Source organism: Cariama cristata, unplaced genomic scaffold (assembly GCF_000690535.1).
Source record: "Cariama cristata isolate BGI_N322 unplaced genomic scaffold, ASM69053v1 scaffold7740, whole genome shotgun sequence".
NCBI classification, from domain to species: Eukaryota; Metazoa; Chordata; class Aves; order Cariamiformes; family Cariamidae; genus Cariama; species Cariama cristata.
In genome coordinates, this window is record NW_009596321.1 from 55,495 (window position 1) to 62,836 (window position 7,342).

A 7,342-nucleotide genomic window follows, 5' to 3' on the forward strand; every position below is an offset into this window, starting at 1 on the left:
AATCTTACAATCTTTCGAGGCTTCACTACGAGAACCATAGAGTTAGCTGCAACAACACAAGGTGGACAGTTTATAGACCAACTCCTTCAGAACAGAAGTTCTTCTCAAAAGTGTGGTTTTTACTTAGCAACCACCCCATGAGCAAGACATCACTACATAAAGAGAAGAAACCAAGTTTATCAGTTCTGCAATTCTGCAAAAATCCCTGTGTCTCCAACAGGGCAAAAGATCTGTCCACTATAAATTTGTCACAAAGATCCACAGCGCAGGCTTATCCTGCCAGGAAGGGAATCATTACCACTAACTTTTCTTCCAGTTGTCTAGAGTGAAGACTGGTGTCCTCAAAAAGCAAAAGGCTGAAGAACACCTCAGCTATGGTACAATGTCAATAAACGAGAGCTTCCAAAAGACTGCTAAGAGCAACTCCATCTGGACTATGTCCAAAGTGTTTCAAAATCTTGTTGCAATGAAAATCAGATCCCAGACAATTATGACACTTACGACATCCCAGACACTTGGAAACCACTTATTAGAGTATGTGATAATAGTGCTAAAGGCTTGAGCAACACAGAGCTGCACGACAGGGCACAGGGTTAAAGCTGTCTTGGACCACATCTACAGTAAGAGAGAGAAAGGGACTTTCATCAAGTCAGGAGGAGGTGTACATCTTCATCACCAGAGTAGCTATTATAAGGAAGGTGGAAACTCAACAGCCAAAAGGAATTCCTCATTTCAAAACTCCTGAGTGAAGAGCCAATAGTGAGTTCCCAGGGTGGATGGGGAGTAATTAAAAAGGTAATTAAAAAGAAAAAGCATCGAAAGTCAAAAGCCCAAGAATGCCAAAAAAGCACTTTCAGTAAGTGTCGTAAAGACCTGTGATTAGTGAGCCCTTACCAGTAAAGCAAACGAATACAGTATGTGTTCTGTCTCAGTAGTCTTAAGAGCTGTTGAACCTGTGAGCCACGTGTGTATTATTACCTAGGAGGTTCTGAACAAACTAGACTGGCACAGTCAGAAAGCAATGATTTCTGTTTTACAGATAATTTGCAATTCAACGAGGAAAAATCCCTACTTGTTTACCATGTCCAATTTAAAAAGTGAAGCAAAACGTAAATTCAGTTGCATGCTTTCATAGACTGTCTATAGTTAAATGCTTCTAATCACATAAAATTGCAAAGCTTTTTGTAAACAAGTCTAAAATTTTCTTAACCAAAGACTTTATTTTTTTCTTCATTCTGCTAATGGCTAGCAATAGTATTACACAGATATATACAATGAATGGTTTGGTGTGAAATTCTGCAAGTTTTTACGATCTCTGTATGTTTCATCTGACGGAAGTCTTCTATGCTCTTATACAAAACTTGGAAAATACCTGCTAGGAACATTCAAGGCTAGCGCATATTTCCTAAGGATTTCTCCACGCATACCTACATACTATACCAAGAAACACTTTTAAAACCTAGAAAGAAAAAGGAAAAAAAAAAAAAGAAAAGAAAAACCAGATTATGTGAGTCTTGCAAATGTTGACTGTCATTTATCTTAACTACCCCACCATAATACTTCTGCTTTAATTAAATATCAAATCGGTCAAGTAGGCATGCAGATTTAATTACTACTGTGGTTTAAAATGAGCTTGTTTCCCCTTGAAACCAGTGAAGGTTAGCAGGATGACCTCAGTCTAATGGAAAATCCTCAGTCTGGCAAGATGCTGGACACAGGAATTTGTCCCTTATGGCATAGTTTAAATATCATTCTCAGTAATATAACGCTCACAAAGAAGTACTGGTTTAGCAAGTTTAATCCAAACACACCTGAGGTCTATGGCAGCTGAACATTTGATGGAAATAAATGAACTGGACCGTTACAGGGAAATGGCCTCTTCAGCTGTACCTTTGTCAGCTCGGTAAGGCTGGACCTGATGTCAGACGTCCCTAAACATCTTCAGGTCTGATTGATATTTCTCCTCCTTTGCCTCATTATTCTCACTGACCATTTCACTCAGCCACCTTGGAACAGGAGCCAGGGGTCAGGTCACTTCACGTGAAGTGGTCAGAGCTCTCATAGGGGACGATGGGCGGTACAGGAAAGGGGAAAGAAAAGAGGAAACCCAGGGAAGAACCTGGAGGCAGAAGTGAGAGTGGAGGTGACTGAGGGACAGAAGAGTCTTTCAGGCCACAGAGCGTCCCTACAAAGCATTTCCCACCAAACCCTGAGAATGAAGATTGTCACCTTGACTGGAGTCTCTGCAGAGCTTCCCATTCACATCAAGGGTGTGGAAGCGACCGAGAACACACCCAAGACGATGACGGTGAGAAGTTCTGTTCCCTCCTGAGGTATGTCCTAAAGGGACTTCCAGGCTAGCTGTCGGCAATCTGAAACCCACCTCACTGATTCCCAGTCTTCTGTGAAGGAAAATCTGTCTATATCGCCATTCTTTTTCTGCACTAAGATTTTGGACCAAGAATCTCAAAAGGCTACGTGTCAGATGGAGACAGTGATTCTGGTTCTGGGCAAAAGCGAAGCAATGAAAGCAATTCCTTGCTTAATGGTAACTGAGTAGCTGAACACAGGCCAAAGCTGTTTAGTAGGAAGCAACTGCAGGCATTTGGATGTATTCAAAAACCGTAAGTATTCAGTGAAAAGCAACTGGCAGCTGAGAAGGTACTTAGTAATACAGTCCTCTTGCATTTAAAAATTGCAGATCTTCCCGAGTATCTTTATAACCTTACTCTAATGCTCTGTCTAGACAAAAAACTCATAGAACATGTAACATACGATCCTCTGTGGGGATTAACCAATAAATCAGGTTTGCAGACTCAGAAAAATTGCATCCTTTCGAAAGTCACTTGCCAAATTTCCGTAAAGGCAAAGGTTTCTGCCCTTGGGAACAGAATCATGATGCTTTAAGGATGAGTAGCAAGAAACCATACCCAGGAAATTAATTAAACCAGTATTGAAGTAACAGATTCTGTAGAGATGAAGGAGAAAACAATGACAATTTCTGTGCTGCACACCCTCTTTTCGATGCTGCATCTTACACAAAGACTCCAAACGTGACACTCATTGTGCAGAACAAATATTACACATGTTCTTCATTGCATGCTAATTCCATAACCAAACTGCAGCATTATGACATTTAACACAAAAGCAGTATCCTCCTATTCTCCTCTTTCACTAGCATCGGATAGCAAAGCAAATTGGGGTTTGTGATCTTAACCTGGTCAAGGGAGTTCAAATCCATGTTCTTGTATCTCCCCAAAGCTCCTGAACCTACCGAGGCTGCAGGTCGTGGCCTAGCAATTAGAGAGGTCACCTGGGAAACAGGAGATGGCAATTCTGATCTCCTGTCCAAGGACCGCTTATGCTTTTCTATACAGTGCAACGTATAAATACATAAACCATACTTAAGGAGGAGAATGGAATACAGAGCTGCCTCCTCCCGTGCCATTTTTGCAGCATCCTTCTGCTTTCTCCCCCTTACCAGCCCAAGGACTCTCAAATTCTCTCCTGTAAAGGAAAAAAGCAGAGGAAAAGAGTGTTTCCACCCAAATAGCCTGAGGCTGTATAGTTAAAGGCTCTCTCCTAAGGTGTTTTGTTCTTAATCACCTTAGGATGAGGGCAGTAAGGTATTCCATACCTTTGGACAAAGATTTAACTAACTATGATAGCTGATGAAAAGGAAAAGCAGCTTATCCTAGGTCTTTCTCAGCTAAGTGGATGCAAATACTGCATTTTGGTGGAACTTCAACCTCTTTGTGCTTTTGAGTCCTCCACCACCTTGGGAGTCTTTGGTAAATGAAAAGCTGAGAGCATCCCGATCAGATGAAACCAAAGCCAAATCATGTGAAACTAAAGCCAACCCACTCTGCCCTGCCCAAATGGAAGCAGAGACACAACACTTCAGCTGCACTAATCCAGGTCTATTTTTTTGATCAACTACTTGCCACACCTCAATGGCACAGATCTTTCAAACACGCATCCTTCTCATTCCATTGTCTCCACCATTATCATCAGTTTTGTTCTAAATTATGGGGGACAGATTAGCAACAAACTTTCTTTCTGACTTTGTCTTTGGCACAGTTTCTTTGCCAAAACTCTAAATATAATTACTAATTTGCTTACAAGTTGCTTGCTGTTTCACCGCTAACTGGATATAAAGCATTGCATTTAATGAACTACACATCTTTATTTAACAATCCTTTACACTGCGCTGCATTTCTAATGATGGGCTGGAGTGAAAAAAAATATACTGCATTACATCACCCAAGGCCAATACTTTCTCAAATAAGGGAAATTTCCCTTAATCTGAAGCCCAACAGACCAACTTCATCTGTTCTATTTATTTATACCCAGTGAATGCATGCCACAAAGCATAAGTATTTGCCATGGCAATACATTCAGCACTAGGGCTTCTGGTGTGTGATAAACATTTTAAATACTATATGCAAATTCCTCCTTTTCCAGCAAAGGAAAGCTCCTGTTCATTCATCCATTGTATGCTGTGCATTTTTAACAGTTCAAGGGATCACTTCAATAAACCCTAACCCAGACTGAATTGTATAGAAACAGTCCAAGGCTTTGACTTTCTCCTGTAACTAATGACACTTTCTCCTAAAACACAGCCTATGTGTTCCTTACTATTGTTCTTGATATCTTACAGCAAACCAGGTACCTTGGAATTCTCCTTCCATCCCTTCCCACTTCACAAAGAAATCTTCCGACTGGCTCCAAAGTTTCTCACGCTCTAAGGGTAACTCCAACAAACTCCAGATCATTAACATGTCCTAAAAAGATGCAAGCGAATGCTTTCACCTGCCTAGAAGAATATTCCCACCTAGGTAGAAAAGCAGGATACAGAAGATACAGACCTACACTTTTCAAGCCACAATGTGCACTTGTCCATGAATGAAGCCTGCTGTTCATTACTGAAAGCACTTTGGCAGGATGAAAACAGACCAGGCACCCTCTTCTCCAGTAATATATGCACATGTATATCAAAAAAAGAACATGTCTGTCAAGACTGTATTAATTTTCACGTTCGATTGCTCTGGTCAATTAATGTGCTTTGCTGATTAAAAAAAGAAGTGACTTTCTCCCCCTTCTAGTTAATACAGACTCTTTTCCATCAACAAAAACCTACATCCCTCTGTGGGACACCCAGAGCTGTGTGTGTCCAGGATTGCTGGTCTGCCTCCGGGTTACACTGCGCATCTTAAATCATACAGCATTTAAGCTAAAATAGTATTAAGTTTATGATCCCGTTGGTTTTTAAAAGCTAATGATATGTGCTACTTACAGCAAACTGCAAGCCCAGTGGGAGGCATTTTAATTAATACAGTTTGTTCAAAGAAAAACAAATGCAATTCCCCCTCATCTGTCAGCCAGCTGTACTGCAACCCGAACGCAAGGAACACAGAACAATAAAGCAAGCCTGTGAAAAAATCAGACAGAATTGGGACTTGACAAAGAACGGTTAGAATATAAGCCAATTGCACTGATATTAGGCAAGAAGATTAGAGTTTTGTAACATCTACTTCTTAATAAATACAAATTTTCACCGTCTACTCTGGTTTCAGGTTTATCTTTCCTAGCAGAGATTAGCAGACAATTTTGAAATACTCTTCCCCAAGGAGAGCTCTTCAGTGGTACTATAGAGTGCTCAGGATGATGAGAGCTTGCAAAGTCAGGCATGAGGGAAAAGTATAGTAGAAAATGGGGGAGAAGCATAGCAGAAAATGTGGGAAAGAACAAAGAAAAGAGTTTGCACAGTAGAATTGGCCATGGGAATTTCTCCCCAGCCCCTGAAGACATACCCACACCAATCAGAGGCTTCCAATTAGCCACTAAGATGATATTGATTTTAATCTCATTTACACCAGATTAATTACTACGGCACCAGATGACTTACTACCCATTTAAAATGGACTATGTTATATTGAGATCAGGTCCTTAACATTTTGACAAGCCTAATATTGATTCCCCTAGGGCAACTAGTCTTGGAGAATTCAACTCAGTAACATCTACAAAGCAATTTCAACTACTTAAGCATTCCTTTTTTTTTTTTAAGCAACAACAAAAAAATCTCAAGATTGGGTAACAAGTTCTCGCAACAAATACTGTCACAGCAATCAGTACTTGGTAACAGTTTCATACTTCAATATTAGCACTGAATTTCAAGCACTTGCTGAAGCTTGAAACGACACAAACATTTCATTTTTCGGACTGATGCAAATGTAAGTTTATTAACATATCGTGCTGTTGAAATAAGACAGCCTCCAGCTGAATGGGATAGCAACCAAGACTACAGGTTAGCTAATAGTTTCCAGTTAGGACATGGGGATGAAAACAGATGTCCTTTGGCAGAAATCAATCTAGATAATGGAAAGGAAGCAGTCTCTTCCTCTCCTGCTGAGATCAAGCGATCCAAGAGCTGTCAGCTGAATATTTAAATGGAGGGGTATATATATATATATGTGTGTGTGTGTGTGTATATGGCTGAGTTCAACTTACCATGCCAGTAGCAATGCATTATCAGGCATGTCTTCACACACAGAAGCCTGCACAGCTCTATTTTCCCCTCACCTCTGGGTTCCATTTTGCAGTGCCCAATACTTGTTTTTCTCTTAAGATGATCGATATTTAATTTCGGAAAAATAAGGAAAATAATCAACCCGTTCTTCTCTACACTATATATAAAATCCACCTGGTCCATGAGAAGAGCGATTGCAGCAGAGGTAACATCAAGAGCCTTCCTCTTAGCACATTTCCCCTCGAAACACAGGGACTGCCAGCGTTTCTTCTAATTGGATTAAAAGGAAATGAAAAGCAGTGGGTAACGACATGCACTGCAGATCTCCTTACAAAGAAAATGACTCAAGATCTGGCATTTGTGAAATTTTACACAATTTTTTTTTTTTTGTGCACTGTTTCTCCTCCTTCCCTCGCCCCAGACCTCTACAGAGATGAAAGAAATCTGATTTATGCAGGTCCCCAAATTTCTCTTGATACAGAACTTTTAATAATATACTATTTTTCAAACAAAAGGGCAATTCTAAGACCACATGACTCAAAGGAGCTCAGGATGGCATCGACCAGCACCCAACCAGGTAAGTGAAAACCTGCTGTCACCACCAGCATCAGGTCTTCTCCTCGAAGCTGATTACCACACTGCTCCAATTTTTGCTTAGTTTGGTATTACAGAGCTACGTATTGAAGCTCTGTGGTAAATCATGTTCATTTGAAAGTGTGTCCAGCAGGAGGAAATGCAATGATAGATAACTATTGTCCATTGACTACCATAAATTTTAATAATTGTTCTAGCCTCTATTCTTCTCACTTTCAT